Genomic DNA, 26,012 nt, shown 5'->3' on the forward strand with positions numbered 1-26,012 from the left:
CTCTTTGGTTCTAGGTGTCACTTGACTAGAGATGAGCGATAAGTAACCTTATGGACCCAGGTCTCTATGGGCTGAGGTCCGCCTTATGTTTGAGGAGGTAAATTCCTTCTCATTTGTAAAAATATACGTTTACCAGTAAACAAAATATACAGTCGTCATAAGTTATGACAACTGTACTAAAACAATTTATTTTTACCTTATAGATATTCTGGGAATAGATGGTAACCTTTTCATGAAAAATCAGAAAATCTAATTCTTATATCCTGATTGGAACACAGAAATCATAACCACTCTCCTTCCAACACTGTTATGACCTCTATGCCACGCCATCAACTTGCACTATAAACTTTTAAATGTAGAGACAAGAAAAGCCTCCAAGCAGTTTGCTAATATCTTTCAATACGTTGGAGGGTTAGACGTCTTAAATTTCATAGAAAATGTATTATTTGAAAACAGTGGCGTGCCACAACCAGGAAAAATAAAACATCGTAGTTGTGAGAGAATAAAGAAGTTGGTCAAAAGAGGGGAAAAAAATATAGGAAGCCTGTTTCCGGCCGGGCTTGAACCGGCGACCTTCCGCGTGTGAGGCGGACGTGATAACCACTACACTACGGAAACCAGGTCGTACAATACCTTCACCCTATTCAGACCGGGATATATTTGACCTTCCGCAGCCGAGGTTGGGCCAAGTCTGACCCAGGTAAGAACCTTAAGAATATTCCAGCAATGATAATGTGGCTTAGAGAGTATATAGTAAGCCTAAAATTGTTTCCCTTCAGGAAAGCAAAAGAACACACTTATGTCATATCACGTGATAATTACGTCAGAATATCCGATCAGCCGCCATTTTAGCTGCACTGTCTTGACTATTTTCATATTTTAAAAACGTCAGAAAGCTTCCAAAAACGACTTAAAACTAATTAACCAAGTTTAAGAAAAACATGAATAAGGACAAGTGAAAAGACCTGTTTTAGCTTTGACGGTTTGTAGTCCAGTTTCAGAACACGTAATGACACTCTTGAGAATTCTTACTTTTGAAGTTTTAAATAGTAACGTATATATATAGATATAAAAATTAATAATTGGATAAAAGAACAATTCTCTAGAGAATATCACATGAAGTGTGATGGGAAAGCGAACCACCCAAACCAAAAACGTATATTCATTTCCAGACTCAATTTGGAAAAATGCAGTTGTTAGAGAAACATCAAACTTCAAGTACAGTACCGTTTGACACCAACTTGTTTCCATTCCATGGCTGCTTTAACTTACATATAATCAAAGAGGTTATAAACGTTTAAAGTTCAGCCGGCGCGGTCACTTTGCTTCCTCTACAGATGGAATAAAGCTAAGAATAGTTCATTTTCTCTGTTCTTAAAAACGGTGCACCGTATTATTGCAAAAGTCGTCATGCTATAACTTTCTTTTTATTACATTATTTGTATGGTGAGAGTGGAGAAGAGAGGAATAAAGCTTATTTTGCAGGCGTTAGTTTCGCTTAAGCTAGGAATAGGTAGAAAACAGGAGAATGCGGTGCAAATTTATTGTTTTAAAGAAATGGTTAAGAGAAAGATTGATGGTAAGTCTTGAAACGGGAAACATTCATTATAACATAGTGTGTGCGCCTCCATCTAATTCCTATTGAGACATCATGGTTAAAATCTCTTTTTACAATAACTGCAGAAATTCTCGCGCGCTCATTGGCTAATTTTCATTCTCAATAAGCGGACAGACAAAATGAATTTACAATTTATGCGGTGCGTCAACGAGCGAGGGCGGGACAATTTCGCAATTTGTTATTGTAAAAAACAAATTGACTTCAATTTGTTAAATTTACGTACGGCCGTGCGTAAATAACATAACGTGTGCAGTTTCATTTCAGCTGCAAAATTTCGTCGAGTTTGGCTGCGAGTTCCTTTTGCTAACGTTTTGGCTATGTGAACATCATTCTGAACAATACAAATCCTTCTTCGAGCCTTTGACTTTTGTCACGCTAAGATGTTTCCTAAAACTTGACTTTTTTTGTCTACATTTTCATTGTGTATTTTGACTTTGTTTGCCTACACTTTCATTCATTCGAAGAAGCGAATTTTTCATTGACAATTTTAGGAACCAGATGAAGCGTTTTTCTTCAACTGTTGCTCAACTGATTGTGGCGTGTTTTTAGCCAGGGAATAGGATCGGATCCTTTGTTTTCCTTCACCGTGCAGTATGATATTCCCGAACTACGTGAATTTTCTTCGAAGAAAGGCCTTAAAATTCCACACCAAAACATCAGAGGTCTGTTAACAAATAAACATACCATCTGTCAAATCTTGGATGGTTTTAAGGATCTACACGTTTTCTCGCTAAGTGAAACTCATCTCTCTGCTGACAATGAGGTTGAAGCACAAATTGAGGGATACACGCTTATTGGAAAGTCTAGGAGTTCAGGTAAAGGTGGAGGCGTTGGAGTTTATATCTCCACGTCTGTGTCCTTCCACAGACGAATGGATCTGGAAGATGAGGACATAGAATGCATCCGGATTGAGATTTTATTTCCAAAAACCAAAAGTTTTCTTATTGGAATTGTTTACCGTCCTCCAGATTCTTCAAAACATCTTAGTGCAGATTTCAATTGCAAATTTGAATCAATGCTTTTGACAGTGTCATCAGAAGACAAAGAATGTATTCTTACTGGTGATATAAACTGCAACTACCTGGTGCCATCGGACCACAAAGAAATTAAACCGATCTTAGCCTCTTTTGGACTGAAACAGCTTATTTGAACCCCCACGAGAATTACGCGCGAATCTAAGACCTTGATTGATATCATTTGCAGTAATGAAACCGAGAAAATAAATTCTGTGAAAGTAATCTTGGCTGGCTTGAGCGATCATGGATTGATCTGCTGTTCTCGCAAAGCAAACAATGTGAACAATCATCCCAGAATCATCACCTGTCGAAGTTTTGCAAATTACGATCCGAAGTTATTTTGCAAAGAACTTGAATCTGTGAACTTTAAGCAAGTCTTTGCATCGTCATGCGTCAATGCTGCTTGGAGTATCTTAAAGGACATTTTACAGCAATGTATCGATTAACATACGCCGCTCCTTGAAAAGAAGGTCAAAGGGCGACTCTGTCCATGGTTAACTCAAGAGGTCAAACGGGAAATGAACCTGAGGAATGGTTTACTCAGGAAAGCTCGCAGGACCAACTGTGAACATGACTGGTCTACATACAAATGTCAGCGTAACAGAGTGACAGGCCTTATTAAAAGATGTAAGCGTAAATATCATCAAGATATTCTCAGAGACAGTGCCGACTCTCCTGATGAATTTTGGTCTGCCATTAAAAAGCTGTACCCAACGAAGTTACCCTCAGAGCAAGGATCAGCTTTTCAGATAAACGGAACGAAGACAACTGATAAGACATCCATTGCTGAGAGTTTCTGCGACTACTTTACTAATGTTGCCGTCAAACTGAAAAAGAAGTCGTTTCTGCTTCGAGACCTTGTTTGGAGCAACCCTAGCGGAATGAGACTCGCACAAGTAAAAGAGAAATTCCTTTTTAGAGCTGTGAAAGAAGAAGAGATTCTCACCGAGCTGAAAAATCTTAAACGGAAGAAAGCGACTGGTTTAGATAGTCTCCCTCCTGGATTACTTAAAGATGCAGCAGGAGTCATCGCAAAGCCTTTTTAACATTTATAATTAACTCATCCCTCGAAACTGGAGTAGTCCCTACGGAATGGAAAATGGCCAAGGTGATTCCCATCTTTAAGTCTGGTTCCATGGCAGAAATTGATAACTATAGACCAATATCAATACTCCCTACTCTGTCGAAGATTTTAGAGATAATGGTGCACAAACAATTTATGAAACATCTCGAATTCAACGCTTTTCTCTCTGAACATCAGTTTGGTTTTCGCCCCAATCGCTGAACTCCGCCTATACACAATTGACAATTTTTTAAAGAAAAAGGCTTGTTTATTTGTTTTTGATTGTCTGAAAGGCAATGTTTGTACCCACGATTTTAATACGAAGAACAGCGGGACCACCATTGCTCTGCGAAAGTGAAACTTGACTTTGCTCGAAAAAGGTTTAACTTTTTAGGCGCTCAGCTCAGAGAATAAAACTACATATAAGAGCCTTGGATCTTATTCCTTGCCTTATTCCCTGCCATCGCTGTGAAAAATCTGCAGGAGAATCTCGCAACTCTCGCCATTTGATCACGCAACGTGACAACATCCACGCGAGAACCCCCGACATGAACGTGGATCTGCGTTAACTGATCATCGACCAACCCTAAATTGCATCATCGATCTGATCCACTACTTCAACTTGCTTACGCAGTCACGGATTAAAAAGGAAAGTGGATATATAACTTCTAGTTCTACTGATGATAAAATTGGAAAAAGATCCCTACCGCATCGTTCTAATCTATTAGGAAAAAAAAAACATACAGGTGATTGAATCGTCCCCAGGAGGGCTTGAACCACCAACCTTTCGGTTACCAGCCGAACGCGCTAACCGATTGCGCCACGGACACCTCTATGAGATCGATGGGAATTAGTCAAAGAATCAGTGAATTATCCTCCTCTGCTATAAAAACAACAACTTAACTGAAGAAGTTTGTTTTTGATTTGATTTGTTTTTCGTTGTTATTGTTTTGTTGTATTTTAATCAGTATAACGGCATTACTTTTATTGATTTTTAACAAAAATTGAGCAACCGACTACAAAAATCTAACAACAAAAAAAAGCGAGAAACTAGTTCAAGTCAAAAATATATTTAATCCTCCCCGGCGGGGAATCGAACCCCGGTCTCCCGCGTGACAGGCGGGGATACTCACCACTATACTACCGAGGATTTGGCGTAAAACATTGTGAACAAGATGCCTGTTTAAACCCAGAATGTTTCGAAATAAATGGAGGTTTGCTGGTTTGAAACTAACTTTGCTCTCAAGAGTTCCTTTCTTATTAAGAGAAAAGTTACATTACATAAAGGATGGGAGCGAGAGAAAGAGTCATGGAGCTTTAATTATATTAGTGTGTTAATGGAGAAATGGGTTATGACCTTACTTTTTGTATCCCAGGCCAATCAATATTTCACTGAGTGACCCATCCTACCCAAGAAGTTATTACACAGTCCGTGACGAAAAGCTTTGTAGAAGGTAAAGGCTAAAATGCCATGAAACTAACATGCGTAAGACAGGTGATTGGCTGTTTAAACTATCCCAAAAAGAGGGTCGAGAAAAGTCTTCAAACGGGAAATTTTTTTGATAAAAGAAGGATATATATATTTTTAGAAAAAAATTATTTTTGGATATTTTGGACGTTGTAGTCAATCCTTGTAGTTTAATTCATAACGGATAATACCTAGGTCGGCTTCATTAGTTTGGCTCCTAGGGGTTTTTGATCCAATAAACGGGCAAGCCTGCACCTTTCCAGACAGGTTCTGGGATTGGCTAAAAAAAACAATAGAAGGCATAATGACACAATAGCCATGTCACCGAAAACAATAGCAGCTGCGGGATAAGAGAACGAATCAAAATACAGGTCTGGAAGAGGTGCTGGACTACTGCAATAAACAGCCTCTTTTCCTGAATCAAATTGGGAGCAGGAGGTCCTATTATTAGAAGTGTCCTAAGAGCTTTTCTCGAATAAATAAAATACTCACATGGAGAAGTGTATACGAATTATTAACTCTGGGAGGTGCTATTTGAAAAATCATCTTGTAATCTCCTATTATACTAAGGTATAACACATTATTATTGCCTTAGTATATTGTCTTGTTTACTCAAGGAGGGCGCCGTAGCTCAGTTGGTTAGAGCGCCCGTCTAGTAAACAGGAGGTCATGGGTTCAAATCCCATCGGTGCCTTAAATTAATCCTTCTTTTCAACTATGATATCTTGTTTTAGTTGCCAATTTTACCAACATTTTTCATACTCTTAATGTGAGAGGTTTATAATGGCCCATTCTTTTTCTGAGACAAGAGTTCAAGGAATCATGGTAGTTGTATCCATTAAAACAAATATCCAGTCAAAGATTATGAATACGACTACCATGATTCCCTGCAAGCATGTCTCAGAAGGAATTAGTACTTCACAAATTTCGTTTTTGTTTGAACTGTAACAGTACAAAAATGCCGATTAAAGGGGGCATTCTAACGACGTTCCGCCAAATCTCTACATTCCGGCTGCGCATTCACACTGCCATGGCCCATCCGTAGCTTCAAGAGTACGAGGATGATACTCCGCTCCTGCCAAACTAGAAAATGGTTTCTCGTTCTCTTCTCTTTTTTTCCTTTCCTTTTTCATTTTTTTTCTTATTCTTTAGTTCGTTATAATTGTCCCGCTTTTGATGACCTGCTTATGTTATCTTCCCGTTTTCCAAGTAGTATTTTCTGCCGGTGATATCGTCTGACGGCTATCAGAAAAACGTTCAGAGGCATATTGCCCAAAATTTAAATACCGTAAATCCACCAATTAGCGCCTCCCTCAAATAAGCGCCCCCTTCGAATAATTGGCTCCCCTTCTATCGGCCAAAATTGAAAATAAGCACCCGCCTCCCCTCCCTCTGTTTTATGGAAGACTATTGAGACAACAGAGAATGTATAATTTTTGCCGTACCCAATCACAAGCAAGTGATTATCAACTCATTCAATCACTGCGAATTGACGGATTGTCGTAACGGATAGTAATGAAGATCTACTGATTCATTCCTTAAAGCTCAACACACCTTGTGCAGCAGGTCTATAGATCGACCAAAGGTGTTATATCACGTAGTTCTTCAAGAGAGGCAGGATCCGAATGAGGCTCGAATGCTTCCAAAATGAAAACGATGTGTCAGTGGTTTCCGTAGTGTAGTGGTTATCACTTCCGCCTAACACGCGGAAGGTCGCCGGTTCCAGCCCGGCCGGAAACAGGCTTGTCATATTTTTTTTCTCTTTATTTCACTAACTTCTCTATTTTCTTACAACCACGCTTGTACGCTTTTGTATTCAACGAATGCTTTTTCTACCAAATTGAAGACGACTAACCCTCAATTAACGTTTCTGGTTGCAAGACTTTTCTCACTCCTTTTCCGATAACTGATTGAGAACCCATTACCCGTTTTATGCAGGCTCTTTTTTATGGCAGTTTACCTCTACCTTCGACAAGACTATTCGTCACGGACTGTATAATAACTTCTTGGGGAGCATGGGTGACTGAGTGAAAATACTAATTCGCCTGGAATACGGGATATAAGGCCATAGCCCATCTCTCCAGTAACACACTGATTAAAGCTATATGACACTTTCTCTCCCTTCAATCTTTTATGTAGTGTTACCTCTTTTTTTCCTTCACAGATAATGAACTCTTTAGAGCAGAGTTTGTTTCAAAACTAGAAAACCCCCAATTTTTTCGAAACAGTGGTTCGAAATTGAACAGGGCATCTTGTCCAATGCTGTCATCCCAAATCCTCGGTAGTATAGTGGTGAGTATCCCCGCCTGTCACGCGGGAGACCGGGGTTCGATTCCCCGCCTGGGAGGATTGAATATATTTTTGATTAGAAATAATTTCTCCGTGTCTTTATATTTCTTTTTATCATTATTTTTGAGATCAGTTGGTCGATTAATATATAAAATTTTCTCATCCTGATTAACAGATCAAATCAAAAAGGAACTTTCACATAGGGTTACCGTCACTGGTCTGCACTTCTTCAGTTGAATTATTCTTGTTATAGCAGAGGAAGAAATAATTCAATGGTTCTATTTCTAACTGAATTCACAGTGATCTCAAAAATGTCTCCGTAGCGCAATCAATTATCGCGCTCGGCTGTTAACCGAAAGGTTGTTGGTTCAAGCTCACCCGGGGACGCACAGTTTTGCTTTATAATCTTTTTTTCCGAAATCAATGTAAATTAAACGTTTCCAATTTCTAGGCACTATATTTATCATTGAGTTCTTAACCATTTCTTAACCCCACCACTTGAACAATACTTCATTAGTCAGTGTTGAGACTAGTTTTCACCTACAATCTTGGTCAGAAGCATCAATGATGAAGCAATGATGTACTGGCGCCAAACCAGAGATGCGCCATTTTTTCCATCATTAAAATTGGGGGACGGGTGGTCTTAAACTTTCATTTAAACTGTCTAAGATAATCTTGAACAGAATAAAATAAGAAATAAAATCTCCCTACTGAAACAATGATGGACTCCATTTTTTCCGTCATTGAAATGGGGAAGGGGTGGTTTTAATTTTTCATTTCAATTATTTACGATTTTGGCTCCAAGTTAAGCAAAACTCCCGTAAAATTGGCTCCATTTCTGTGTCTCCCACTCTCACCATACCCTTATTTTTTCTGGTATTAATTTAAATTAAACGTTTTCCATTTCAAGCTGTTTATCAATCATTTTGTTAAGCAATTTCTTTAAACCACTGCTAGAGCCATACGTCATTGCAATAATCTGCCATGAGGACCATGTTGACCTGCGTATCTCTGTAACTACACAGTTGTGTATTTCTTCATAGGTAGTGTCTAGAGAACATTTTAGGTTTGCAACCCTCAGCTCATACTGGGCTTACTGGGGTACATTCACATCACCACGACCCATCCGCAGCTCCAAAATACTCACGATCAGTAAAACTGCAAGAATGAATGGTTTTTCAAGCCTAGCTGGAGAAAGCTATGTCCTTTTTTTCTCCTTTCCGTTGTTGTTGTTGTCATTGCTGTTTTTGTTTTTTCACATGACCTGTTTATGGTATCTTGCTTTATTCCAGGTAATTTATTTTCTACCAAAGTGATATTGTGTGAACCTTAAACATATAGAAATCAGAATAGCGTTCTGACGCATTTTACCCGAAACTGAAACAAACTAACAAAAAAGGTAAGAAATGGAAAAGTACATATAGTGTAAATGAAAAAGTACATATAAAGTACATCGAACACCAGTCTCCCGCGTGACAGGCGGGGATACTCACCACTATGCTACCGAAGAACATGCCAGATTTGCGTTAATAACTAGACTCAACTCCTTGAATCTGCCAGTTGATTCGTTGAACTCAGGACTATTTTTCTTCCCCCAATATTTAATATCTGCTGTTTTTGAGAGTATCTCTGTTGCTTATTGTAAAAAAAATCATTTATTCGTTCATTCAGTCTGTCAGTCTATTAATTAGTCTGTCGGTCTCTCGGTCTGTCGGTCTGTCGATCTGTCGGTATGTCGGTCTGTCAGACAAGTCTGTTAATCTGTCAGTCTGTATGTCGGAACGCCATCTAATAAAACAACCGGATTTTTTCATGTGGTTTGCGTAGTGTATGGTTATCACGTCCGCCTAACGCGCTGAAGGTCGCCGGTTGGAGCCCGACCGCAAACAAACTTTATTTTTCTCAATTCCATTTTCTCTTTCTTTCCATTTTCATTCCCTTTTTGAACTTTTTGAGTAAATCTTGCTAAACAAGCAAGACTATGATAAACAGCTAGCTTTTACTTAAGCTTCGTATTACACTCACATAAGACGCAGTTAAAAATATCATGTAGCCCAGGAGATGTCAAACCATATATGCGCCCGCAAAACAGCAAAATTGCGATAGCACGTTAACTGATCATCGACCAACCCTCAATTGCATCATCGATCTGATCCACTACTTCAACTTGCTTACGCCGTCACGGATTAAAAAGGAAAGTGGATTCACAGCTTCTAGTTCTACTGATGATAAAATTGGAAAAAGATCCCTCCAGCATCGTTGTATTCTATTAGGAAAAAAAAGAATGACAGGAGATTGAATCGTCTCCGGGTGGGCCACCAACCTTTCGGTTAACAGCCGAACGCGCTAACCGATTGCGCCACGAAGACCTCTATGAGATCGATGGGAATTCGTAAAAGAATCAGTGAATTATCCTCCTCTGCTATAAAAACAACAACTTAACTGAAGAAGTTTGTTTTTGATTTGATTTGTTTCTCGTTGTTATTGTATTATTGTATTTTAATCAGTATAACGGTATTGCTTTTATTTATTCTTGACAGAAATTAAGCAACCGCCTACAAAAATCTAAAAACAAAAAACCGAGAAACTAGTTCAAGTCAAAAATATATTTAATCCTCCCCGGCGGGGAATCGAAGCCCGGTCTCCCGCGTGACAGGCGGGGATACTCACCACTATACTACCGAGGATTTGGCATAAAACATTGTGAACAAGATGCCTGTTTGAACCCAGAATAAATGGAGGTTTGCTGGTTTGAAACTAACTTTGCTCTCAAGAGTTCCTTTCTTATTAAGAAAAAAGTTACAGTACATAAAGGATGGGAGCGAGAGAAAGAGTCATGGAGCTTTAATTATATTAGTGTGTTAATGGAGAAATGGGTTATGACCTTACTTTTTGTATCCCAGGCCAATCAATATTTTCACTTAGTGACCCATCCTACCCAAGAAGTTATTACACAGTCCGTGACGGAAAGCTTTGTAGAAGGTAAAGGCTAAAATGCCATAAAACTAACTTGCGTAAGACAGGTGATGGGCTGTTTAAACTATCGCAAAAAGAGGGTCGAGAAAAGTCATTTCATTTCATTTCATTTTATTTATTTATTCCATTCTAAAATTACAAACATAAATATAAAGTAGACAAGTAAGAGGAGAAATGGAAAAGGGCAAAAATATAGCAAGCTAATTAGATGCCCTTGTTTAAATAAAATTTAAAGTTTCTCGTCTCAAAACGAGCAACTTTTCTGATAAAAGAAGGATATATATATATTTTTAAAAAAATTCTTTTTGGATATTTTGGACATTGTAGTCAATCCTTGTAGTTTAATTCATAACGGATAATACCTGGGTCGGCTTCATTAGTTTGGTTCCTAGCGGTTTTGATGCAATAAACAACCGCTTTTCCTGAATCAAATTAGGTGCAAGAGGTCCTGTTATTAGAAGTGTCCTACGAGCTTTTCTCGAATAAATAACATACTCACATGGAGAAGTGTATACGAATTATTAACTCTGGGAGGTGCTATTTGAAAAATTATCTTGTAATCTCCTATTATACTAAGGTATAACACATTATTATTGCCTTAGTATATTGTTCTGTTTACTCGAGGAGGGCGCCGTAGCTCAGTTGGCTAGAGCGCCTGTCTAGTAAACAGGAGGTCGTGGGTTCAAATCCCATCGGTGCCTTGATTTAATCCTTCTTTTCAACCCTGAAATCTTGTTTTAGTTGCCAATTTTACTAACATTTTTCATACTCTTAATGTGAGAGGTTTATAATGGCCCATTCTTTTTCTGAGACAAGAGTTCAAGGAATCATGGTAGTTGTATCCATTAAAACAAATATCCAGTCCAAGATGATGAATACAACTACCATGATTCCCTGCAAGCATGTCTCAGAAGGAATTAGCACTTCACAAATTTCGTTTTTGTTTGAACTGTAACAGTACAAAAATGCCGATTAAAGGGGGCATTCTAACGACGTTCCGCCAAATCTCTGCATTCCGGCTGCGCATTCACACTGCCATGGCCCATCCGTAGCTTCAAGAGTACGAGGATGATACTCCGCTCCTGCCAAACTAGAAAATGGTTTGTCGTTCTCTTCTCTTTTTCTTTTCTTCTTTTTCTTTTTTTCTTTTTCTTTAGTTAGTTATAATTGTCCCGCTTTTGATGACCTGCTTATGTTATCTTCTCGTTTTCCAAGTAGTATTTTCTGCCGGTGATATCGTCTGACGGCTATCAGAAAAACGTTCAGAGGCATATTGCCCAAAATTTAAATACCGTAAATCCACCAATTAGCGCCTCCCCTCAAATAAGCGCCCCCTTCGAATAATTGGCTCCCCTTCTATCGGCCAAAATTGAAAATAAGCACCCGCCTCCCCTCCCTCTGTTTTATGGAAGACTATTGAGACAACAGAGAATGTATAGTTTTTGCCGTGCCCAATCACAAGCAAGTGATTATCGACTCATTCAATCACTGCGAATTGACGGATTGTCGTAACGGATAGTAATGAAGATCTACTGATTCATTCCTTAAAGCTCAACACACCTTGTGCAGCAGGTCTATAGATCGACCAAAGGTGTTATATCACGTAGTTCTTCAAGAGAGGCAGGATCCGAATGAGGCTCGAATGCTTCCAAAATGAAAACGATGTGTGTCAGTGGTTTCCGTAGTGTAGTGGTTATCACTTCCGCCTAACACGCGGAAGGTCGCCGGTTCCAGCCCGGCCGGAAACAGGCTTGTTATATTTTTTTTTCTCTTTATTTCACTAACTTCTCTATTTTCTTACAACCACGATGTTCCATTTTTCCTGGTCCTGGTACGCTTTTGTATTCAGCGAATGCTTTTTCTACCAAATTGAAGACGACTAACCCTCAATTAACGTTTCTGGTTACAAGACTTTGCTCACTCCTTTTCCGATAACTAATTGAGAACCCATCACCCGTTTTATGCAGGCTCTTTTTTATGGCAGTCTACCTCTACCTTCGACAATACTATTTGTCACGGACTGTGTAATAAATTCTTGGGGAGCATGGGTGACTGAGTGAAAATACTAATTCGCTTGGAATACGGGATATAAGGCCATAGCCCATCTCTCCAGTAACACACTGATTAAAGCTATATGACACTTTCTCTCGCTTCAATCTTTTATGTAATGTTACCTCTTTTTTTCCTTCATAGATAATGAACTCTTTAGAGCAGAGTTTGTTTCAAAACTAGAAAACCCCCAATTTTTTCGAAACAGTGGTTCGAAATTGAACAGGGCATCTTGTCCAATGCTGCCATTCCAAATCCTCGGTAGTATAGTGGTGAGTATCCCCGCCTGTCACGCGGGAGACCGGGGTTCGATTCCCCGCCTGGGAGGATTGAATATATTTTTGATTAGAAATAATTTCTCCGTGTCTTTATATTTCTTTTTATCATTATTTTTGAGATACTTGTTCAATTAATATATAAAATTTTCTCATCCTGATTAACAGATCAAATCAAAAAGGAACTTTCACATAGGGTTACCGTCACTGGGCCTTTCCCTCTTGGACATAATTGTCCAAGAAAAATGGCTATGCCTGCACTTCTTCAGTTGAATTATTCTTTTTATAGCAGAGGAAGAAATAATTCAATGGTTCTTTTTCTAACTGAATTCACAGTGCTCTCAAGAATGTCTCCGTAACGCAATCAATTAGCGCGCTCGGCTGTTAACCGAAAGGTTGATGGTTCAAGCTCACCCGGGGACGCACAGTTTTGCTTTATAATCTTTTTTCCGAAATCAATGTAAATTAAACGTTTCCAATTTCTAGACACTATATTAATCATTGAGTTCTTAACCATTTCTTAACCCCACGGCTTGAACAATACTTCATTAGTCAGTGTTGAGACTAGTTTTCACCTACAATCTTGGTCAGAAGCATCAATGATGAAGCAATGATGTACTGGCGCCAAACCAGAGATGCGCCATTTTTTCCATCATTAAAATTGGGGGACGGGTGGTCTTAAACTTTCATTTAAACTGTCTAAGATAATCTTGAACAGAATAAAATAAGAAATAAAATCTCCCTACTGAAACAATGATGGACTCCATTTTTTCCGTCATTGAAATGGGGAAGGGGTGGTTTTAATTTTTCATTTCAATTATTTACGATTTTGGCTCCAAGTTAAGCAAAACTCCCGTAAAATTGGCTCCATTTCTGTGTCTCCCACTCTCACCATACCCTTATTTTTTCTGGTATTAATTTAAATTAAACGTTTTCCATTTCAAGCTGTTTATCAATCATTTTGTTAAGCAATTTCTTTAAACCACTGCTAGAGCCATACGTCATTGCAATAATCTGCCATGAGGACCATGTTGACCTGCGTATCTCTGTAACTACACAGTTGTGTATTTCTTCATAGGTAGTGTCTAGAGAACATTTTAGGTTTGCAACCCTCAGCTCATACTGGGCTTACCGGGGCACATTCACATCGCCACGACCCATCCGCAGCTCCAAAATACTCACGATCAGTAAAACTGCAAGAATGAATGGTTTTTCAAGCCTAGCTGGAGAAAGCCATGTCCTTTTTTTCTCCTTTCCGTTGTTGTTGTTGTCATTGCTGTTTTTGTTTTTTCACATGAACTGTTTATGGTATCTTGCTTTATTCCAGGTAATTTATTTTCTACCAAAGTGATATTGTGTGAACCTTAAACATATAGAAATCAAAAGAGCGTTCTGACGCATTTTACCCGAAACTGAAACAAACTAACAAAAAAGGTAAGAAATGGAAAAGTAAATGTAGTGTAAATGAAAAAGTACATCGAGCCCCAGTCTCCCGCGTGACAGGCGGGGAAACTCACCACTATGCTACTGAGGAACATGCCAGATTTGCATTAATAACTAGACTCAACTCCTTGAATCTGCCAGTTGATTCGTTGAACTCAGGACTATTTTTCTTCCCCCAATATTTAATATCTGCTGTTTTTGAGAGTATCTCTGTTGCTTATTGTAAAAAAAAATCATTTATTCGTTCAATCAGTCTGTCAAAAATAGTAAGAGAAGAAAAAGTACATATTTCCGATTAAAGTATTGATGTATTCCTTCCTCCGCTGCGGGGGAATGGACACCCGGTCTTCCGCATGACAGGCGGGGATGCTCACCTCATTATTACCGACGAGAGTATCTCTGTTTTCTTATTTCATTTATTCCTTCATTCAGTCTGTCAGTCTATTAATTAGTCTGTCGGTCTCTCGGTCTGTCGGGCTGTCGATCTGTCGGTATGTCGGTCTGTCAGACAAGTCTGTTAATCTGTCAATCTGTATGTCGGGACGCCATCTAATAAAACAACAGGATATTTTCATGTGGTTTGCGTAGTGTATGATTATCACGTCCGCCTAACGCGCTGAAGGTCGCCGGTTCGAGCCCGACCGCAAACAAACTTTATTTTTCTCAATTCCATTTTCTCTTTCTTTCCATTTTCATTCCCTTTTTGAACTTTTTGAGTAAATCTTGCTAAACAAGCAAGACTATGATAAACAGCTAGCTTTTACTTAAGCTTCGTATTACACGCAAGTATATCATGTAGCCCAGGAGATGTCAAACCATATATGCGCCCGCAAAACAGCAAAATTGCGATGGCACGTTAACTGATCATCGACCAACCCTCAATTGCATCATCGATCTGATCCACTACTTCAACTTGCTTGCGCAGACACGGATTAAAAAGGAAAGTGGATTCACAGCTTCTAGTTCTACTGATAATAAAATTGGAAAAAGATCCCTACCGCATCGTTGTATTCTATTAGGAAAAAAAAGAATGACAGGAGATTGAATCGTCCCCGGGTGGGCTTGAACCACCAACCTTTCGGTTAACAGCCGAACGCGCTAACCGATTGCGCCACGGAGACCTCTATGAGATCGATGGGAATTTGTAAAAGAATCAGTGAATTATCCTCCTCTGCTATAAAAACAACAATTTAACTGAAGAAGTTCGTTTTTGATTTGATTTGTTTTTCGTTGTTATTGTTTTAATGTATTTCAATCAGTATAACGGTATTACTTTTATTTATTTTTAACAAAAATTGAGCAACCGACTTCAAAAATCTAAAAACAAAAAAGCCGAGAAACTATTTCAAGTCCATGATATATTTAATCCTCCCCGGCGGGGAATCGAAGCCCGGTCTCCCGCGTGACAGGCGGGGATACTCACCACTATACTAACGAGGATTTGGCGTAAAACATAGTGAACAAGATGCCTGTTTAAACTCAGAATAAATGGAGGTTTGCTGGTTTGAAACTAACTTTGCTCTCAAGAGTTCCTTTCTTATTAAGAAAAAAGTTACAGTACATAAAGGATGGGAGCGAGAGAAAGAGTCATGGAGCTTTAATTATATTAGTGTGTTAATGGAGAAATGGGTTATGACCTTACTTTTTGTATCCCAGGCCAATCAATATTTCACTGAGTGACCCATCCTACCCAAGAAGTTATTACACAGTCCGCGACGAAAAGTTTTGTAGAAGGTAAAGGCTAAATTGCCATAAAACTAACATGCGTAAGACAGGTGATGGGCTGTTTAAACTATCGCAAAAAGAGAGTCGAGAAAAGTCTTAAAACGAGAAACTTTTCTGATAAAAGAAGGATATATATATTAAAAAAAAAATTCTTTTTGGATATTTTGGACATTGTAGTCAATCCTTGTAGTTTAATTCATGGCTCCTAGGGGTTTTCATGCAATAAACATCCGCTTTTTCTGAATCAAATTGGGTGCAAGAGGTCCTATCAATAGAAGTCTTTGGCACTCTGCATAAAGTATCCTGAGAGCTTTTCTCGAATAAATAAATACTCACATGAAGAAGTGTATACGAATCATTAATTCTGGGAGGTGCTATTTCAAAAATTATCTTGTAATCTTCTATTATACTAAGGTGTAATACATTTTTATTGCCTTAGTGTATTGTATTGTATCCTCAAGGAGGGCGCCGTAGCTCAGTTGGTTAGAGCGCCTGTCTCGTAAAACGGAGGTCATGGGTTCAAATCCCATCGGTGCCTTTGAATTAATCCTTCTTTTCAACCATGATATCTTGTTTTAGTTGCCAATTTTACTAACATTTTTCATACTCTTAATGTGAGAGGTTTATAATGGCCCATTCTCTTTATGATACAAGAGTTCAAGGAATCATGGTAGTTGTATCCATTAAAACAAATATCCAGTCCAAGATAATGAATACAACTATACCATGATTCCCTCCAAGTATGTCTCAGAAGGAAATAGTACTTCACAAATTTCGTTTTTGTTCGAACTGTAACAGGATTCAGTAAATGCTGTACATCATCAACTGACAAACCACAACATTGACTGGGACTCTGCTCAGTGCTTAACCTACAGTACAGACTATTTTCAACGACCGACTCTGGAAAGCTGGTACACTAGCCTAGAACAAACGCCTCTTAACAGATGTCAACAACTACCGGCGGCTTACAAACGACTTATCCATGACAGAAACGAAACCGACAAACGGACTTCTAACAGACCGACTTAACAATACACGGACCAAAAACCGACCTATTTGACTAACAACAGACGGATCGAAACCCACCAATGACTGATGACAAACTTTACACGAGTCGTTTAGCCAATACCATCATGGCTATACTCACCAATCACGTTCAACGGACCAGACTTATAAGATCATCGACTGACAAACACTATTCACTTGACTCTGAAGATGACTTCCGCTCAGGTTGTCGAGACTTCAGTCACCAACAACAGTTCTTTTCAGAACTACACTCACCCGGACGATCACACTATACGAACTACTGTAACAGGATTCTAACGACGTTCCGCCAAATCTCTGCATTACGGCTGCGCATTCACACTGCCACGGCTCATAAGTAGCTTCAAGAGTACGAGGATGAAACTCCGCTCCTACCAAACTAGAAAATGGTTTCTCGTTCTCTTCTCTTTTTCTCCTTTTCTTTTTCTTTTTTTTTTTTTCTTTTTCTTAAGTTAGTTATAATTGTCCCGCTTTTGATGACCTGCTTATGTTATCTGCCCGTTTCCAAGTAGTATTTTCTGCCGCTGATACCGTCTGACGGCTATCAGAAAAACGTTCAGAGGCATATTGCCCAAAATTTAAATACCGTAATCCACGAATTAGCGCCTCCCCTCAAATACGCGCCCCCTTCGAATAATTGGCTCCCCTTCTATCGGCCAAAATTGAAAATAAGCGCCCGCCTCCCCTCCCTCTGTTTTATGGAAGACTATTGAGACAACAGAGGATGTATAGTTTTGGTCGTGCTCAATCACAGGCAAGTGATTATCGACCTATTGTATCACTGCGAATTGACGGATTGTCGTAACGATCTACTGAGTCATTCATTTGCAGCAGGTCTATACATCGGCCAGAGGTGTTCAGTATATTACGTAGTTCTTCAAGAGAGACAGGATCCGAATGGGGCTCGAATGCTTCCAGAATGAGAAAGATGTGTGTCAGTGGTTTCCGTAGTGTAGTGGTTATCACGTCCGCCTAACACGCGGAGGGTCGCCAGTTCAAGCCCGGCCGGAAGCAGGCTTCTTATATATTTTTTTTCTCTTTATTTCAATAATTTCTCTATTTTCTTACAACCATAATGTTTCATTTTTCCTGGCCATGATACGCTTCTGGATTCAACGAATGCATTGTCTACCAAATTGAAGACGACTAGCCCTGAATTAACTCCTTTTCCGATAACTAATTGAGAACCCATCACCCGTTTCATGCAGGCTCCTTTTTATGGCAGTTTACCTCTACCTTCGACAAAACTATTCTTCACGGTGTGTGCAATAACTTCTTGGGGAGCATGGGTGACTGAGTAAAAATACTCATTCGCCTGGAATACAGGAAGCAAGACCATAGCCCATTTCTCCATTAACACACTGATTACAGCTACATGACTCTCTCTCTCGCTCCAATCTTTTATGTAATGTTACCTCTTTTTTCCTTCATAGATAATGAACTCTTTAGAGTAGAGTTTGTTTCAAAACCAGCAAAGCCCCAATTTTTTCGAAACAGTGGTTCGAAATTGAACAGGGCATCTTGTCCAATGCTGTCATCCCAAATCCTTGGTAGTATAGTGCTGAGTATCCCCGCCTGTCACGCGGGAGACCGGGGTTCGATTCCCCGCCGGGGAGGATTGAATATATTTTTGATTAGAAATAATTTATCCGCGTCCTTATGTTTGTTTTTATTATTATTTTTGAGATCGGTTGGTCAATTGATATATAAATTTTTCTCATCCGGATTAACAGATCAAATCAAAAAGGCACTTTCACATAGAGTTAACCTCACTGCGTCTTTCCCTCTTGGACATAATTGTCCATAAAAAATGGCTATGCCTGAACTTCTTCAGCTGAATTATTGTTGTTGTAGCAGAGGAAGAAATAATTCAATGGTTCTTTCTCTAATTAAATTCACAGTGCTCTCGTAAATGTGTCCGTGTTCATGCATGACGAGATTCATGAGGATCTGAAATCATGGACCCCTGCCGATGTTCTACGGTTGAACTGGTTAGTGCGTTCGGCTGTTAACCGAAAGGTTGGTGGTTCAAGCCCACCCGGGGACGCACAGTTTTGTTTGTAATCTTTTTTCCGAAATCAATGTAAATTCAACGTTTCTAATTTCTAGGCGCTATATCAATCACTGAGTTCTTAACCATTTCTTGAAACCAGAGCTTGAACTATACTTCATTAGTCAGCGTTGAGGCTAGTTTTCACCTACAATCTTGGTCAGAAGGATCAATAACAAAGCAATGATAAACTAGCGCCAAACCAAAAAGTCGCCATTATTTCTATCATTCATATTGGGGGCCGGGTGGTCTTAATTTTTCATTTAAACTGTCTAAGATAATCTTGGACAGAATAAAATAAGAAATAACCTCCCCCCCCCCCCCCCCCCCCACTAAAATAATGATCGACTCCATTTTTTCCATCATTGAAATGGGAAGGGGTGGTTTTAATTTTTCATTTAAATTGTTTACGATTGTGGCTCCAAGTTACGCAGAACTCCCGTAAAATTAGCTCCATTTCTGTCTCTCCCACTCTCATCATACACTTATTTTTCTCTGATATTAATGTAAATTAAACCTTTCCTATTTCACGGCGTTTATCAATCATTTTGTTAAGCAAATTCTATAAACTACTGCTTGAACCATACGTCATTGCAATAATCTCCCATGAGGACCCTGTTGACGTTCAGGCCTCTGTATCTACACAGTTGTGTATTTCTTCATAGGTAGTGTCTAGACAAATTTTAGTTGTAAAACAACGAGGATGAAGGGTTTTTCAAGCCCAGCTGGAGAAAGCTATGTCCTTCTTTTATCCTTTCCGTCTTTCTTTCACCTCTAGTTTTTCATAATTGTCATGTTATTGTTCTTGTTGTTGTTGTTGTTGTTTTAGTTGTTATTGTTGCTGTTGTTGTTGCTTTTTTCTCACTTGAACTGTTTATGGCATCTTGCTTTATTCCAGGTAATTTATTTTCTAACAATATGATGCCGTCTGAATCTTAAACATATAGAAATCAGAAGAGTGTTCTGAGGCATTTTACCCAAAACAAACAAACTAACAAAAAAGGTAAGAGAAGAAAAAGTACATATATCAGATCAAAATATATTTCCATCCTCACCGGCGAGGAATCGAACCCCGGTCTCCAGAGGAACATGCCAGATTTGCATTAATAACTAGACCCAACTCCTTGAATCTGGCAGTTGATTCGTTGAATTCAGGACTATCTTTCTTCCCCCAATATTTAATATCTGCTGTTTTTGGGAGTATCTCTGTTTCTTATTGTAAAAAAAATCATTTATTCATTCAATCAGTCTGTCAGTTTGTCGGTCGGTCGGTCGGTCGGTCTGTCGTTCTGTTCGTCTGTCAGACAAGTCGGCCTGTCTGTCAATCTGTATGTCGGAGGACGTTCTAAATTAACGACAACATTTTATATGTGGTTTCCGTAGTGTAGTGGTTATCACGTCCGCCTAATACGCGGAAGGTCGCCGGTTCGAGCATGGCCGGAAATATACTTTATTTTTTTCAGTCTCAGTCTCTCTTTCTTTCGCTTTTCTTTCGCATCTTTAGTTTTTTTATAACTGTCCTGTTGTTATTTTTGCTGTTGTTGTTGTTGTTGTTGTTGTTGTTGTTGTTGTTGTCTTTCTTTGTCACTTGAACTGTTTATGGCATCTTGCTTTATTCCGGGTAATTTATTTTCTACCAATGTGATGCCGTCTGAATCTTATACATATAGAAATCCTGAGAGAACGTTCTGAGGCATTTTACCCGAAACAAACAAACAAAAAAGGTAAGAGATGAAAAAGTACATATAAAGCACATGAAAAAGTACATATAACCCCGGTCTCCCGCGTGACAAGCGGGGAAACTCACCACTATACTACTGAGGAACATGCCAGATTGGCATTAATAACTAGACCCAACTCCTTGAATCTGGCAGTTGCTTCGTTGAATTCAGGACTATTTTTCTTCGCCCAATATTTAATATCTGCTGTTTTTGAGAGTATCTCTGTTTCTTATTGTAAAAAAAATTATTTATTCGTTCAATCAGTCTGTCAGTTTGTCGATCTGTCGTTCTCTCGGCCTGTCGGTTTGTCGGTCGGTCGGTCGGTCGGTCTGTCTGTCAATCTGTATGTTGGAAACATTCTAAGATAACAACAATTCTTTTCATGTGGTTTCCGTAGTGTAGTGGTTATCACGTCCGCCTAACACGCGGAAGGTCGCCGGTTCGAACCCGGCCGGAAACATACTTTATTTTTCTTAGTTTCAGTCTCTCTTTCTTTCCCTTTTTGAACTTTCTGAGTAAATCTTGTTAAACGAGGAAGACTATGATGAACAGCTAGCTAAGCATAGGCTTCTTATTAGAGCACACAAGACGTACTGTGAACGCGCTACCCGCCGATTGGGCATGATTATGCAAAGCGATTTTATGCCCAAGAAGAATCCAACGTTTATGATCACAGAGAGCTGTTTTGAACTGAGTCATTCTCTCAGTCCTCAGATCAGGGGCAGCTCCTCGCTTTCTCTCCAACTTTTGTTTACCGATTTTCTACCCACCGTTTCGACGTTTCCTCAGTGCCCCCACTAACCTGGAAACGGTCTCTGATGATGATTAGTTACACTTATCGTTTGTTCAGTGGCTAGTGTGCGATATGAGCTCTTTCCTCCGCAGAGAATTAAAGGGTTTTTTCATTGGTGCGGAAAATGCGTGAAAGGCATTTTGCGCGTGCGTCCACCTCGAACAACTGATTATAGAGAATGGTTCTATAGTAAAAGTCATTGAGACATGACTATTTTATTGACATTGCATTTCTTAGCCTGTCTGTAATGCCACATGATTTCTTGTCCCAAAACAAAGGGGGCTAAAATTTCGTATCATGTTGTCCTGGAGATTTCAAACGATAAGTGCACCTGCAAAGCGGAGGAATCGCGATGGAAAGTGATCATCGACCAACTCTAATTTGCATTATCTGCTTCACCACCACGACCCGTAACTGGCTTACGCAATAACGGGTTCAAAAGGAAAATGAATTCACAGCTTCTAGCTAGATCCTTCAACTAATGATAAAATTGGGGAAAGACGGTATTTAGATACAGCCTGCGTCGTTGTATTCTAGTTAGTGTGATCTTTTAAAAAAATAAAAAACAAAGAATGATAACAAACTAAAGCGTCCCCGGGTGGACTTGAACCACCAACCTTTCGGTTAACAGCCGAACGCGCTAACCGATTGCGCCGCGGAGACCTCTATGGATGCGTTACGAATTAGAAAAAACAATGAGAGAATTGTATCTTCCTCTTGTATAACTGAAAAAAAAATTGTTTTCGATTTCATTGGTTTTTCGTGTTTTTTTGTTGTTTTTTTTTTTGTTTTGTTTTTGTTTTTGTTTTTGTTTTTGTTTTTTTTTACTTCGTACAGAATAAGCATAATACATTTTTTTTTACCGTTATAAAAGTTGACCATTCCATCTCAAAAATCTAAAGAAAGAAAACAAACACACGGAAAAATTATTCCTAGTCCAAACTATTCAATTCTCCCCGGCGGGGAATCGAACCCCGGTCTTCCGCGTGACAGGCGGGGATACTCACCACTATACTACCGAGGTTTTGGATAACGATTTGAGACAAGATTCCTTGTTAAGGCTGGAATGTTTCAGAAAAAAAACATATATTGAGGTTTGCTGATTTTGAAACTAATTCTGCTCGGAGGGGTGCTTCATCCACCTTTCTTAGAAAAATGGTAACATAAAGGAGAGAAGTGAAAGAAGAGGCATGGAACTTTTATCAGTCTGTTAATGGAGAGATGGGCTATGGTCTTAATTTCTGTATTCCACGGGAAATAATATTTTCACTGAGTAACTCATCCTCCTGGAGAAGTTATTGCACAGTTCCTGACGACGAGTTTTGCCGAAGGAAGAGGCTAAAGTGCTTTAAAAGGTTACCAGCAAAACGGGTGATGGGTTGTCCAGGATATCAAGAAAAGGTTGAGAAAAGTTTTAAAACGAGAAACGTTAAACTTTCTGATGATGAACAAGGCATATGTTATTTTGGGCATTATAAACTTGTACATTTAATTGATATCAGATAAGGTACTCCAAGGAGGAATATCTTGCAATCTCCTCTAATACTTAGTGTAACACATTATCATAACCTAGAAAAAAGAGGTGTATTGTTCTGTGTCCTCAAGCAGGACGCCGAAGCTCAGTTGGTTAGAGCGCCTGTCTAGTAAACAGGAGGTCATGGGTTCAAATCCCATCGGTGCCTTAAGTTAATCCTTCTTTTCAACCCTGATATCTTGTTTTAGATACCAATTTTACCAAAATATGTCATATTTTTAAATGCGACAAATTCAAAAGTGCACGTTTAAGGAAATGAAAGATATGTTGTTCAACGGCTTACGGTCGGTCCGTGCAGTGAAAAACTGTGACCAAGGTCTCGCAAATGCAGTCTTTCCAAGTAAGAGGTCACAGTTTTTCACTATACGGATCGATCCTAAGCCGGTGACTCGAGTTCTCGTATTGAAAAGCGTTTAGATGTATTTGAAAATTTTGACGTACCGACTGACTGACTGACTGACTGACTGACTGACTGACTAACTGACTGACTGACTGACTGAATGAATGAGTGATTGAATTCATTTTCTTTATAAGGAACCGAGGAAATCAGTCTTAACAGAGGTACACTCGAAAACAATACAATACAATACAATGCAATGCAATGCAATACAGTATAAGTCTATAGCCGACTTCATTTGATAAATAAAGATACCCTGCAACCACAGATCACCTACCAGTAATAAACATTTGATTATGTTGTGTTTCTAATTCCCACAAGTCTTATCCTCGGTAGTATAGTGGTGAGTATCCCCGCCTGTCACGCGGGAGACCGGCGCTCGATTCCCCGCCGGGGAGGACAACATACATTTTTGACAGGAAGTCGCTTTTCTTCCTACCGTAGGTTCTCCATTATCTGTTGGTCTTTTTGTTTGTTTGTTTCTTTATAAACTTGTTTGTTTGTTTAATTATTTAGATGTTGGGCAAAATGCGTCGGAAAGTTTTTCTTATGGGGTCAACGACATCACATTGGCAAAAAATAACGTAAACCGGGTCATGTGAAAACTATAAAAAGTCGAACAATTATGAAAAAGAGTAACGAATAACAAAACGTTTCCCAGTTTGGCAGAACTCGAGTTTTCTCCTCGTAGTTTTTTTACTCTTAGAGCTACGGGTAAGCCCTGGCAGTTTGAATGCACACCTGAAATGAACGGAAAGACGTTGGAATTCCTTTCTAGCGGGCCTTTTTTTAGCTTTTAAGTTCGAACAAAAAGAAAATTTGAGAGGTACTAATAGTAACTGTAAACCTCTCGCGTTTGAAAATATGACAAATTTTGGTAAAAATGGTAACTAAAACAAGATTGCAGGGTTGAAAAGAAGGATTAACTTAAGGCACCGATGGGATTTGAACCCATGACCTCCTGTTTACTAAACAGGCGCTCTAACCAACTGAGCTACGGCGCCCTCCTTGACGATACAATACAATACACTAAGGCAATAATAATGTGTTACACCTTAGTATAATAGGAGATTGGCAGATAATTAACCTGAGGAGTCTCAAAACACTTATCCAGAGTTCCAAAGACTTCTTTTGATAGGACCAATTCGACATATTTATTTAGATTCAGGAAAAGAGGCTTTTTTTTATTTTATTATTTTATTTTATTGAAACCCCCCCGGAGGCAGGTTTCACAACCTTAGCAGTTCTCTCTTTTTTTCTTTGTTTCAAAAAAATGCAGCCAAATGAAACATACCTGGATATTATCCGTTATCAATCCTCCGTAGACAACTGCAAAAATCGAAAGTAAAATAGAAATTCCTTTTTTCACTAGGCGTTGTCCTCGGGGTCGCTTAAGCTCTCTAATACCTTGGAATCGAAGGTAAGACGCCTCTAATTTGGTAAAAAAATACATGTTTTTAAATACAGTTGCGTACCATAACCAGGAAAAAAACGAAACATCGTAGTTTTGGGAAAATCAAGAAGTTAGTGAAAACAAAAGAAATAAAATTTATAACAAAGTCTGTTTCCGGCCGGGCTTGAACCTGCGACCTTCCGCGTGTTAGGCGGACGTGATAACCACTACACTATGGAAACTACGTTAGACAAGTAGTCCCATGTCACCAAGCAGGTCGTCCAACAACTTTACATTTTATCACATTATGTCTATCGTGGGAGTGGATAAGTAGAAGAATGGAGCTAATATGCAGGAGTTAAGCTTATGCTGGGAATACATGAAGGTAGAATGCAGGAAAATGCCGTTCAAATTATAACATCAACGAAACTAATGAAGTATGGCTCAAGTTATGGTTCAAAGAATTGGTTATGAAAAGGACTGATAGATTCACCACCGGGGAAGAATGGATGACTTTTTGACTGAAGATCGTTTTTCTTCTTACTTGCATTACTCGCAGTTTCGTATCCTGTTGTCCTGGAGATTTCAAACGATAAGTGCACCTGCAAAGTGGAGGAATCGCGATGGAAAGTGATCACAGACCAACTCTTATTTGCATTATCTGATTCCCAACCACGACCCGTAACTTGCTTGCGCAATAACGGGTTCAAAAGGAAAATGAATTCACAGCTTCTAGATCCTTCAACTAATGATAAAATTGGGGAAAGACGGTATTTAGATACAGCCTGCGTCGTTGTATTCTAGTTAGTGTGATCTTTTAAAAAAAAAAAACAAAGAATGATAATAAACTAAAGCGTCCCCGGGTGGGCTTGAACCACCAACCTTTCGGTTAACAGCCGAACGCGCTAGCCGATTGCGCCACGGAGACCTCTATGGATGCGTTACCAATTAGAAAAAACAATCAGTGAATTATATCTTCCTCTGGTATAACTGAAAAAAAAACCTTTTTCGATTTGACTGGTTTTTCGTTTTTTTTGTTTTGTTTTGGGTTTATTTTACTTCGTACAGAATAAGCATAATACTTCTTTTTACCGTTATCGGTCCTATTTTTCGTAGACGAATTATTCGTCTTAGAAGTTTTGTTTGTCCTGGGCAAAA

General features: G+C 39.0%; 1 long non-coding RNA gene and 14 other non-coding genes across 15 annotated transcripts in view; 8 read left to right on the forward strand and 7 right to left on the reverse strand.

Moving 5' to 3' along the window:
* The window catches only part of LOC149103774 (uncharacterized), a 248,417-nt gene that overhangs the window by 169,079 nt on the left and 53,326 nt on the right, over positions 1–26,012 (reverse strand). The window lies entirely within an intron of this gene.
* On the reverse strand, positions 546–618 carry Trnav-cac (transfer RNA valine (anticodon CAC)). The gene has a single exon. It is a non-coding gene; the product is annotated as a tRNA-Val (tRNA).
* Trnad-guc (transfer RNA aspartic acid (anticodon GUC)) lies at positions 4,776–4,847 on the reverse strand. The gene has a single exon. It is a non-coding gene; the product is annotated as a tRNA-Asp (tRNA).
* Positions 5,786–5,859, forward strand: Trnat-agu (transfer RNA threonine (anticodon AGU)). The gene has a single exon. It is a non-coding gene; the product is annotated as a tRNA-Thr (tRNA).
* On the forward strand, positions 6,833–6,905 carry Trnav-aac (transfer RNA valine (anticodon AAC)). Its single transcript has one exon. It is a non-coding gene; the product is annotated as a tRNA-Val (tRNA).
* On the forward strand, positions 11,058–11,131 carry Trnat-agu (transfer RNA threonine (anticodon AGU)). Its single transcript has one exon. It is a non-coding gene; the product is annotated as a tRNA-Thr (tRNA).
* On the forward strand, positions 12,106–12,178 carry Trnav-aac (transfer RNA valine (anticodon AAC)). Its single transcript has one exon. It is a non-coding gene; the product is annotated as a tRNA-Val (tRNA).
* On the reverse strand, positions 15,245–15,318 carry Trnan-guu (transfer RNA asparagine (anticodon GUU)). The gene has a single exon. It is a non-coding gene; the product is annotated as a tRNA-Asn (tRNA).
* Trnat-cgu (transfer RNA threonine (anticodon CGU)) lies at positions 16,387–16,460 on the forward strand. Its single transcript has one exon. It is a non-coding gene; the product is annotated as a tRNA-Thr (tRNA).
* Trnav-aac (transfer RNA valine (anticodon AAC)) lies at positions 17,908–17,980 on the forward strand. Its single transcript has one exon. It is a non-coding gene; the product is annotated as a tRNA-Val (tRNA).
* Positions 20,390–20,462, forward strand: Trnai-aau (transfer RNA isoleucine (anticodon AAU)). The gene has a single exon. It is a non-coding gene; the product is annotated as a tRNA-Ile (tRNA).
* On the forward strand, positions 21,125–21,197 carry Trnav-aac (transfer RNA valine (anticodon AAC)). The gene has a single exon. It is a non-coding gene; the product is annotated as a tRNA-Val (tRNA).
* Positions 24,392–24,465, reverse strand: Trnat-agu (transfer RNA threonine (anticodon AGU)). Its single transcript has one exon. It is a non-coding gene; the product is annotated as a tRNA-Thr (tRNA).
* Trnav-aac (transfer RNA valine (anticodon AAC)) lies at positions 25,024–25,096 on the reverse strand. The gene has a single exon. It is a non-coding gene; the product is annotated as a tRNA-Val (tRNA).
* On the reverse strand, positions 25,709–25,782 carry Trnan-guu (transfer RNA asparagine (anticodon GUU)). Its single transcript has one exon. It is a non-coding gene; the product is annotated as a tRNA-Asn (tRNA).

The sequence above is a fragment of the Orbicella faveolata genome, unplaced genomic scaffold, assembly GCF_042242905.1.
Source record: "Orbicella faveolata isolate gen_17 unplaced genomic scaffold, um_ofav_v1 contig_35, whole genome shotgun sequence".
Classification (NCBI taxonomy): domain Eukaryota; kingdom Metazoa; phylum Cnidaria; class Anthozoa; order Scleractinia; family Merulinidae; genus Orbicella; species Orbicella faveolata.